The sequence below is a fragment of the Melanerpes formicivorus genome, unplaced genomic scaffold (assembly GCF_026170545.1).
Source record: "Melanerpes formicivorus ecotype bairdi unplaced genomic scaffold, bMelFor1.0.p_v2 SCAF_201, whole genome shotgun sequence".
Taxonomy (NCBI): Eukaryota; Metazoa; Chordata; class Aves; order Piciformes; family Picidae; genus Melanerpes; species Melanerpes formicivorus.
This window is the reverse complement of record NW_027142553.1, coordinates 395001-405000: the sequence shown is the minus strand read 5'-3', so window position 1 is coordinate 405000 and position 10000 is coordinate 395001.

The window sequence follows — 10000 nt, the reverse complement described above, 5'->3', positions numbered from 1 at the left end:
CGAGGGAGAGCACGTCTACTCGCCGAGGGAGAGCACGTCTACTCGCCGAGGGAGAGCACGTCTACTCGCCGAGGGAGAGCACGTCTAACTCCCGCCTGAGGGAGAGCACGGGGGGGGGGGGACAAAGACAGGCGGCAGCAGCTTCGGTGAACGTCACCCGGGAGGCGACCGGGGCTGTCCCGGGGCAGTCCCGGGAAGCCGGCGTCCGACACAGGGAACCGTCAGCTGCCGGACCGGGGCGAATCCCCGCGGCCACGGCAGGGGTGGGGGCTCGAAGACAGCCGGCAGCCGCTTCGGTGAACGTCACCCGGGAGGAGACTGGGGCCCTCCCGGGACCGTCCCGGGAAGACGACGTTCGGCACGAGATCCCGGCCGCGGCCGGACCGGCTCGAAGCCTCGCGGTCCCGGCAGCAGCCGGAGCCGCTCGCCGCCTCGGGCTCCCGGCCCCCTACAGATCCGGCGACTCGTTCGCGGGCGGCGGGGGGAGGCAGTGGAGGGGGTGCGGGGAGAAGCGGCAGCGGAGGCGGAGGGGGGGGGGGCTCGAAGACAGCCGGCAGCCGCTTCGGTGAACGTCACCCAGGAGGCGATCGGGGCCGTCCCGGGGCCGTCCCGGGATGCCGGCTTCCGGCACGGGGTCCCGGCCGCGGCCGGACCGGCTCGTATCCCCGCGGCTCCGGCAGGGGGGGGGGGGCTCGAAGACAGCCGGCAGTCGCCTCGGTGAACGTCACCCGGCCGGCGACCGCGGCCGTTCCGGGGCCGTCCCGGGAAGCCTGCGACAGGCACGGGGTCCCAGCCGCGGCCGGACCGACTCGAAGCCCCGCGGCCCCGGCACGGGGGAGGCCCAAAGACTGGCGGCAGCCGCTTCGCTGAACGTCACCCGGGAGGCGACCGGGACCGGCCCGGGAAGCCATCGTCCGGCCCGGGATCCCGGCCGCGGCCGGACCGGCTCGAATCCCCGCGGCCCCGGCACGGGGGAGGCCCAAAGACTGGCGGCAGCCGCTTCGCTGAACGTCACCCGGCCGGCGACCGGGGCCGTCCCGGGGCCGTCCCGGGATGCCGGCTTCCGGCACGGGGTCCCGGCCGCGGCCGGACCGGCTCGAATCCCCGCGGTCCCGGCAGCAGCCGGAGCCGCTCGCCGTTCGGGCTCCCGGCACCCTACAGATCCGGCGACTCGTTCGCGGGCGGCGGGGGGAGGCAGTGGAGGGGGTGCGGGCAGAAGCGGCCGCGGAGGCGGAGGGGGGGGGGGGGCTCGAAGACAGCCGGCAGCCGCTTCGGTGAACGTCACCCGGGAGGCGACCGGGACCGGCCCGGGAAGCCATCGTCCGGCCCCGGATCCCGGCCGCGGCCGGACCGGCTCGAAGCCCCGCGGCCCCGGCACGGGGGAGGCCCAAAGACTGGCGGCAGCCGCTTCGCTGAACGTCACCCGGCCGGCGACCGGGGCCGTCCCGGGGCCGTCCCGGGATGCCGGCTTCCGGCACGGGGTCCCGGCCGCGGCCGGACCGGCTCGAATCCCCGCGGTCCCGGCAGCAGCCGGAGCCGCTCGCCGTTCGGGCTCCCGGCACCCTACGGATCCGCCGACTCGTTCGCCGGCGGCGGGGGGAGGCAGTGGAGGGGGTGCGGGCAGAAGCGGCAGCGGAGGCGGAGGGGGGGGGGCTCGAAGACAGCCGGCAGCCGCTTCGGTGAACGTCACCCGGCCGGCGACCGGGGCCGTCCCGGGGCCGTCCGGGGATGCCGGCTTCCGGCACGGGGTCCCGGCCGCGGCCGGAGCGGCTCGAATCCCCGCGGTCCCGGCAGCAGCCGGAGCCGCTCGCCGTTCGGGCTCCCGGCACCCTACAGATCCGGCGACTCGTTCGCCGGCGGCGGGGGGAGGCAGTGGAGGGGGTGCGGGGAGAAGCGGCAGCGGAGGCGGAGGGGGGGTGGGGCTCGAAGACAGCCGGCAGCCGCTTCGGTGAACGTCACCCGGGAGGCGACCGGGACCGGCCCGGGAAGCCATCGTCCGGCCCGGGATCCCGGCCGCGGCCGGACCGGCTCGAATCCCCGCGGCCCCGGCACGGGGGAGGCCCAAAGACTGGCGGCAGCCGCTTCGCTGAACGTCACCCGGCCGGCGACCGGGGCCGTCCCGGGGCCGTCCCGGGATGCCGGCTTCCGGCACGGGGTCCCGGCCGCGGCCGGACCGGCTCGAATCCCCGCGGTCCCGGCAGCAGCCGGAGCCGCTCGCCGTTCGGGCTCCCGGCACCCTACAGATCCGGCGACTCGTTCGCGGGCGGCGGGGGGAGGCAGTGGAGGGGGTGCGGGCAGAAGCGGCCGCGGAGGCGGAGGGGGGGGGGGGGCTCGAAGACAGCCGGCAGCCGCTTCGGTGAACGTCACCCGGGAGGCGACCGGGACCGGCCCGGGAAGCCATCGTCCGGCCCCGGATCCCGGCCGCGGCCGGACCGGCTCGAAGCCCCGCGGCCCCGGCACGGGGGAGGCCCAAAGACTGGCGGCAGCCGCTTCGCTGAACGTCACCCGGCCGGCGACCGGGGCCGTCCCGGGGCCGTCCCGGGATGCCGGCTTCCGGCACGGGGTCCCGGCCGCGGCCGGACCGGCTCGAATCCCCGCGGTCCCGGCAGCAGCCGGAGCCGCTCGCCGTTCGGGCTCCCGGCACCCTACGGATCCGCCGACTCGTTCGCCGGCGGCGGGGGGAGGCAGTGGAGGGGGTGCGGGCAGAAGCGGCAGCGGAGGCGGAGGGGGGGGGGCTCGAAGACAGCCGGCAGCCGCTTCGGTGAACGTCACCCGGCCGGCGACCGGGGCCGTCCCGGGGCCGTCCGGGGATGCCGGCTTCCGGCACGGGGTCCCGGCCGCGGCCGGAGCGGCTCGAATCCCCGCGGTCCCGGCAGCAGCCGGAGCCGCTCGCCGTTCGGGCTCCCGGCACCCTACAGATCCGGCGACTCGTTCGCCGGCGGCGGGGGGAGGCAGTGGAGGGGGTGCGGGGAGAAGCGGCAGCGGAGGCGGAGGGGGGGGGGGGGCTCGAAGACAGCCGGCAGCCGCTTCGGTGAACGTCACCCGGGAGGCGACCGGGACCGGCCCGGGAAGCCATCGTCCGGCCCGGGATCCCGGCCGCGGCCGGACCGGCTCGAATCCCCGCGGCCCCGGCACGGGGGAGGCCCAAAGACTGGCGGCAGCCGCTTCGCTGAACGTCACCCGGCCGGCGACCGGGGCCGTCCCGGGGCCGTCCCGGGATGCCGGCTTCCGGCACGGGGTCCCGGCCGCGGCCGGACCGGCTCGAATCCCCGCGGTCCCGGCAGCAGCCGGAGCCGCTCGCCGTTCGGGCTCCCGGCACCCTACAGATCCGGCGACTCGTTCGCGGGCGGCGGGGGGAGGCAGTGGAGGGGGGTGCGGGCAGAAGCGGCCGCGGAGGCGGAGGGGGGGGGGGGGCTCGAAGACAGCCGGCAGCCGCTTCGGTGAACGTCACCCGGGAGGCGACCGGGACCGGCCCGGGAAGCCATCGTCCGGCCCCGGATCCCGGCCGCGGCCGGACCGGCTCGAAGCCCCGCGGCCCCGGCACGGGGGAGGCCCAAAGACTGGCGGCAGCCGCTTCGCTGAACGTCACCCGGCCGGCGACCGGGGCCGTCCGGGGGCCGTCCCGGGATGCCGGCTTCCGGCACGGGGTCCCGGCCGCGGCCGGAGCGGCTCGAATCCCCGCGGTCCCGGCAGCAGCCGGAGCCGCTCGCCGTTCGGGCTCCCGGCACCCTACAGATCCGGCGACTCGTTCGCCGGCGGCGGGGGGAGGCAGTGGAGGGGGTGCGGGGAGAAGCGGCAGCGGAGGCGGAGGGGGGGGGGGGGCTCGAAGACAGCCGGCAGCCGCTTCGGTGAACGTCACCCGGGAGGCGACCGGGACCGGCCCGGGAAGCCATCGTCCGGCCCGGGATCCCGGCCGCGGCCGGACCGGCTCGAATCCCCGCGGCCCCGGCACGGGGGAGGCCCAAAGACTGGCGGCAGCCGCTTCGCTGAACGTCACCCGGCCGGCGACCGGGGCCGTCCCGGGGCCGTCCCGGGATGCCGGCTTCCGGCACGGGGTCCCGGCCGCGGCCGGACCGGCTCGAATCCCCGCGGTCCCGGCAGCAGCCGGAGCCGCTCGCCGTTCGGGCTCCCGGCACCCTACAGATCCGGCGACTCGTTCGCGGGCGGCGGGGGGGAGGCAGTGGAGGGGGTGCGGGCAGAAGCGGCCGCGGAGGCGGAGGGGGGGGGGGGGCTCGAAGACAGCCGGCAGCCGCTTCGGTGAACGTCACCCGGGAGGCGACCGGGACCGGCCCGGGAAGCCATCGTCCGGCCCCGGATCCCGGCCGCGGCCGGACCGGCTCGAAGCCCCGCGGCCCCGGCACGGGGGAGGCCCAAAGACTGGCGGCAGCCGCTTCGCTGAACGTCACCCGGCCGGCGACCGGGGCCGTCCCGGGGCCGTCCCGGGATGCCGGCTTCCGGCACGGGGTCCCGGCCGCGGCCGGACCGGCTCGAATCCCCGCGGTCCCGGCAGCAGCCGGAGCCGCTCGCCGTTCGGGCTCCCGGCACCCTACGGATCCGCCGACTCGTTCGCCGGCGGCGGGGGGAGGCAGTGGAGGGGGTGCGGGCAGAAGCGGCAGCGGAGGCGGAGGGGGGGGGGGCTCGAAGACAGCCGGCAGCCGCTTCGGTGAACGTCACCCGGCCGGCGACCGGGGCCGTCCCGGGGCCGTCCGGGGATGCCGGCTTCCGGCACGGGGTCCCGGCCGCGGCCGGAGCGGCTCGAATCCCCGCGGTCCCGGCAGCAGCCGGAGCCGCTCGCCGTTCGGGCTCCCGGCACCCTACAGATCCGGCGACTCGTTCGCCGGCGGCGGGGGGAGGCAGTGGAGGGGGTGCGGGGAGAAGCGGCAGCGGAGGCGGAGGGGGGGGGGCGGCTCGAAGACAGCCGGCAGCCGCTTCGGTGAACGTCACCCGGGAGGCGATCGGGACCGGCCCGGGAAGCCATCGTCCGGCCCGGGATCCCGGCCGCGGCCGGACCGGCTCGAATCCCCGCGGCCCCGGCACGGGGGAGGCCCAAAGACTGGCGGCAGCCGCTTCGCTGAACGTCACCCGGCCGGCGACCGGGGCCGTCCCGGGGCCGTCCCGGGATGCCGGCTTCCGGCACGGGGTCCCGGCCGCGGCCGGACCGGCTCGAATCCCCGCGGTCCCGGCAGCAGCCGGAGCCGCTCGCCGTTCGGGCTCCCGGCACCCTACGGATCCGCCGACTCGTTCGCCGGCGGCGGGGGGAGGCAGTGGAGGCGGTGCGGGGAGAAGCGGCAGCGGAGGCGGAGGGGGGGGCGGGGGGGACGATAGTGGCGGGGGGCGGGGGGTGCTCGAAGGCAGCCGGCAGCCGGTTCGGTGAACATTCGCCGGGGCGGGGGGGCGACCTGTCCGTGCCCGGGGCAGCCCCGGGAAGCCGGCAGCCAGCACGGGGTCCCGGCAGCACCTGTTCCCTGCCCTGGGACTTGCCGTGCCCGGCGGCCGGTTGCCGGGTGGGGGGAGCGATGAGAGGCGGGGCGCAGCGGCCGGGGCAGCGCCGGGCCGCAGCGGGGGGCTGGGCGGGTGGGGTAGGCGTCGAGCGGCAAGCCCTCGGCTGCAGCGAATGTTCGGCGGTGCGGGGCGGGGGGGGACGGGACGACACGTTGGGGGCGCCGAGTCCGAGCCACCCCCGGCCCCAGGGGCGGCCGGAGGGGGAGGCCGGTGCCTGGCCCTGGGAGCTGCTGGGCGCCGGATGGCCGAGGGTGCGTCAGAAGCCGCCCGAGCGGTCGAGCAGGTCCTCCAGAAAGGCCTAGGGTGGCTTCGAGGGCCCCGGGAGCAGTCGAGGGAGGCCTCCAGGCAGGTCTGGAGTGGATGGGAGGCCTTCCAAAGCAGACAAGGGAGGCTGCCAGCGGGGCCTAGGCTGGCACTGCAGCCTGTAAATGGTTGGGGGGGGGGCCTCTGGTGCGGCCTGGAGTCTCTGGGTGGCGTCCAGAGAGGTGCAAAAGATCCTCTGGTGCGGCCTGTGGTGGCGGAGAAGCCTGCAGAGCGTGCGGGGGAGGCTTCCGGTGCGGCCTGGGGTGGGTCGGAAGCCTGCAGAGCGTGCGGGAGAGGCTTCTGGTGCGGCCTGGGGTGGCTGAGAAGCCTGCAGAGCGTGCGGGAGAGGCTTCTGGTGCGGCCTGGGGTGGCTGAGAAGCCTGCAGAGCGTGCGGGAGAGGCTTCTGCTGCGGCCTGGGGTGGCTGAGAAGCCTGCAGAGCGTGCGGGAGAGGCTTCTGCTGCGGCCTGGGGTGGGTCAGAAGCCTACAGAGCGTGCGGGGGAGGCTTCTGGTGCGGCCTGGGGTGGCTGAGAAGCCTGCAGAGCGTGCGGGAGAGGCTTCTGTTGGGGCCTGGGGTGGCTGAGAAGCCTGCAGAGCGTGCGGGGGAGGCTTCTGCTGCGGCCTGGGGTGGCTGAGAAGCCTGCAGAGCGTGCGGGGGAGGCTTCTGCTGCGGCCTGGGGTGGCTGAGAAGCCTGCAGAGCGTGCGGGGGAGGCTTCTGGTGCGGCCTGGGGTGGCTGAGAAGCCTGCAGAGCGTGCGGGGGAGGCTTCTGGTGCGGCCTGGGGTGGGACGGAAGCCTGCAGAGCGTGCGGGGGAGGCTTCTGGTGCGGCCTGGGGTGGGACGGAAGCCTGCAGAGCGTGCGGGGGAGGCTTCTGGTGCGGCCTGGGGTGGGTCGGAAGCCTGCAGAGCGTGCGGGAGAGGCTTCTGCTGCGGCCTGGGGTGGGTCGGAAGCCTGCAGAGCGTGCGGGAGAGGCTTCTGTTGGGGCCTGGGGTGGCTGAGAAGCCTGCAGAGCGTGCGGGAGAGGCTTCTGGTGCGGCCTGGGGTGGCTGAGAAGCCTGCAGAGCGTGCGGGAGAGGCTTCTGCTGCGGCCTGGGGTGGCTGAGAAGCCTGCAGAGCGTGCGGGAGAGGCTTCTGCTGCGGCCTGGGGTGGCTGAGAAGCCTGCAGAGCGTGCGGGAGAGGCTTCTGCTGCGGCCTGGGGTGGCTGAGAAGCCTGCAGAGCGTGCGGGAGAGGCTTCTGGTGCGGCCTGGGGTGGCTGAGAAGCCTGCAGAGCGTGCGGGAGAGGCTTCTGCTGCGGCCTGGGGTGGCTGAGAAGCCTGCAGGGCGTGCGGGAGAGGCTTCTGCTGCGGCCTGGGGTGGGTGGGAAGCCTGCAGAGCGTGCGGGGGAGGCTTCTGGTGCGGCCTGGGGTGGCTGAGAAGCCTGCAGAGCGTGCGGGAGAGGCTTCTGGTGCGGCCTGGGGTGGCTGAGAAGCCTGCAGAGCGTGCGGGGGAGGCTTCTGGTGCGGCCTGGGGTGGCTGAGAAGCCTGAAGAGCGTGCGGGGAGAGGCTTCTGCTGCGGCCTGGGGTGGCTGAGAAGCCTGCAGAGCGTGCGGGAGAGGCTTCTGCTGCGGCCTGGGGTGGCTGAGAAGCCTGCAGAGCGTGCGGGAGAGGCTTCTGCTGCGGCCTGGGGTGGCTGAGAAGCCTGCAGAGCGTGCGGGAGAGGCTTCTGCTGCGGCCTGGGGTGGCTGAGAAGCCTGCAGAGCGTGCGGGGGAGGCTTCTGCTGCGGCCTGGGGTGGGTGGGAAGCCTGCAGAGCGTGCGGGAGAGGCTTCTGCTGCGGCCTGGGGTGGGTGGGAAGCCTGCAGAGCGTGCGGGGGAGGCTTCTGGTGCGGCCTGGGGTGGCTGAGAAGCCTGCAGAGCGTGCGGGGGAGGCTTCTGGTGCGGCCTGGGGTGGCTGAGAAGCCTGAAGAGCGTGCGGGAGAGGCTTCTGGTGCGGCCTGGGGTGGCTGAGAAGCCTGCAGAGCGTGCGGGGGAGGCTTCTGGTGCGGCCTGGGGTGGCTGAGAAGCCTGCAGAGCGTGCGGGAGAGGCTTCTGCTGCGGCCTGGGGTGGCTGAGAAGCCTGCAGAGCGTGCGGGAGAGGCTTCTGCTGCGGCCTGGGGTGGGTCGGAAGCCTGCAGAGCTTGCGGGGGAGGCTTCTGGTGCGGCCTGGGGTGGGTCGGAAGCCTGCAGAGCATGCGGGGGAGGCTTCTGCTGCGGCCTGGGGTCTCTGGGTGGCCTCTAGAGAGGTGCAAAAGACCCTCTGGGTTGGGCTGGGGTGGCTCTTGGACCCCTGCCACACAGTGGAGAGAGGCCTCCGGCCCGCCACCTGTGTCCCTGTGTGCCTGAGTGCCTGTGTCCCTGTGTCCCTGTGTCCCTGTGTCCCTGAGTGCCTGAGTGCCTGTGTCCCTGTGTCCCTGTGTCCCTGAGTGCCTGAGTGCCTGAGTGCCTGTGTCCCTGTGTCCTTGTGTCCCTGTGTCCCTGTGTGCCTGAGTGCCTGTGTCCCTGTGTCCCTGTCTGTGTACCTGTGTGCGAGTGTCCGGCACGCCACCCAGCGGCGGCGGGCAAGCAGGTAGGCGGGTGGGCGGGCCGGCGAGGGCCAGTGTGAGTTTGGGGGGTGGGAGGGGAGGCGGCAGCTGGAAGCGTCAGAGGAGGGGGCGTGGCTCCGGCTGGCCCCGGGAGCAGGTTCCCGGGACCGGGACCGGCTGGACCCGGCGGGTGGTTGATCCCGGGGCGGGGGGCAGAGGCGGCGGGAAGCGGCAGCTGCGTGTGCGGCGGGGGGGTGGAGGGCGAACCGCGGCGGGAAGCGGATGCTTCAGAGCAGGTTACGGGGGCGGGGACGGACGACACCACCTGTCCCCGCCCCGGGACGGGCTGGACCCGGCGCCCTGGACCCGGCGCCGTGTACCCGCCGCCGCCCCCGCCGCCGCCCCACTCCGCCACCCCGGGACCCCGACGTTTTTTGGCGCCCGCGCCTTTTTTTGCTCCCCGCCTGCCCGCGCTGCCCCGGGCCCTCCCCCGGGGCGGGGCGGGAGGGAGGGACGGACGGACGGGTAGCCGGGGATCTCCGAGCGCGCGCCACCAGACCGAGGCGGGTCCCGGCGGCGGCGGCGGCGGCGGCGGCGGCGGCGGCAGCAAGCGACGGCGGGGGGGGCAGGCTAGGGAGAGAGGGGGAGCGGCATGCGGTAGGGCTGGGGGGTTTGTTTCGGGGGGGAGGGGTGGGGGGGGGTGGCAGCGGTCAGCGAGAGCGGGGAGAGGGGGAGCGGCATGCGGTAGGGCTGGGGTGTTTTTGGGGTGGGGGCGTTGGGGGGATTAGCGGTGCGGGCGGGCAGCCGAGCCAAGCGGCAAGCCGGGGGGCGGGCGAGGGCGGCTTTAGGGCCGGAGGAGCGGAGCGCAACCTCCCCCGTGCAGGCTCCAGCGTGGAGAGCAGCAAGTTTTTGGGGACGGGGGACGACGGACGGGAGGGGCAGCGGCGAGAGGCTAGCTGCGGCAAGGGGCACCGGCACGGCCGCCCTAACAGCGCCGCCTCGGTCGCAGGGGTTAGAGAGCAGCCGGGCAGCCCGGGAGGGAAGCGGCAGCCCGCGAAGGGGGGAAGGGGGGGCTCCGCGCAAACCGCTAACGGGAGCCGGGGGGTGTGGGGAGCTGGGGGTGGCAGCAGCGGCAAGAGGCAACGTCGGGAGGGGGGGCTCCGCGCAAACCGGTAACGGGGGCCCGGGGGTGTGGAGGGGGCGGTGGTGGCCGCGGCGAGAGGCAACGGCAGGCGGGGGCGCTCCGCGCAAACCGGCAGCGGGGGGGGGGCGGGGGGTAACGGCAAGAGGCAACGGCGGGAAGGGGGGCCTCCGCGCAAACCGGCAGCGGGGGGGGGGCGGGGGTAGCGGCAAGAGGCAACGGCGGGAAGGGGGGGCTCCGCGCAAACCGGCAGCGGGGGGGGGCGGGGGGTAGCGGCAAGAGGCAACGGCGGGAAGGGGGGGCTCCGCGCAAACCGGCAGCGGGGGGGGGGCGGGGGTAGCGGCAAGAGGCAACGGCGGGAAGGGGGGGGCTCCGCGCAAACCGGCAGCGGGGGGGGGGCGGGGGTAGCGGCAAGAGGCAACGGCGGGAAGGGGGGGCTCCGCGCAAACCGGCAGCGGGGGGGGGGGCGGGGGGTAGCGGCAAGAGGCAACGGCGGGAAGGGGGAGCTCCGC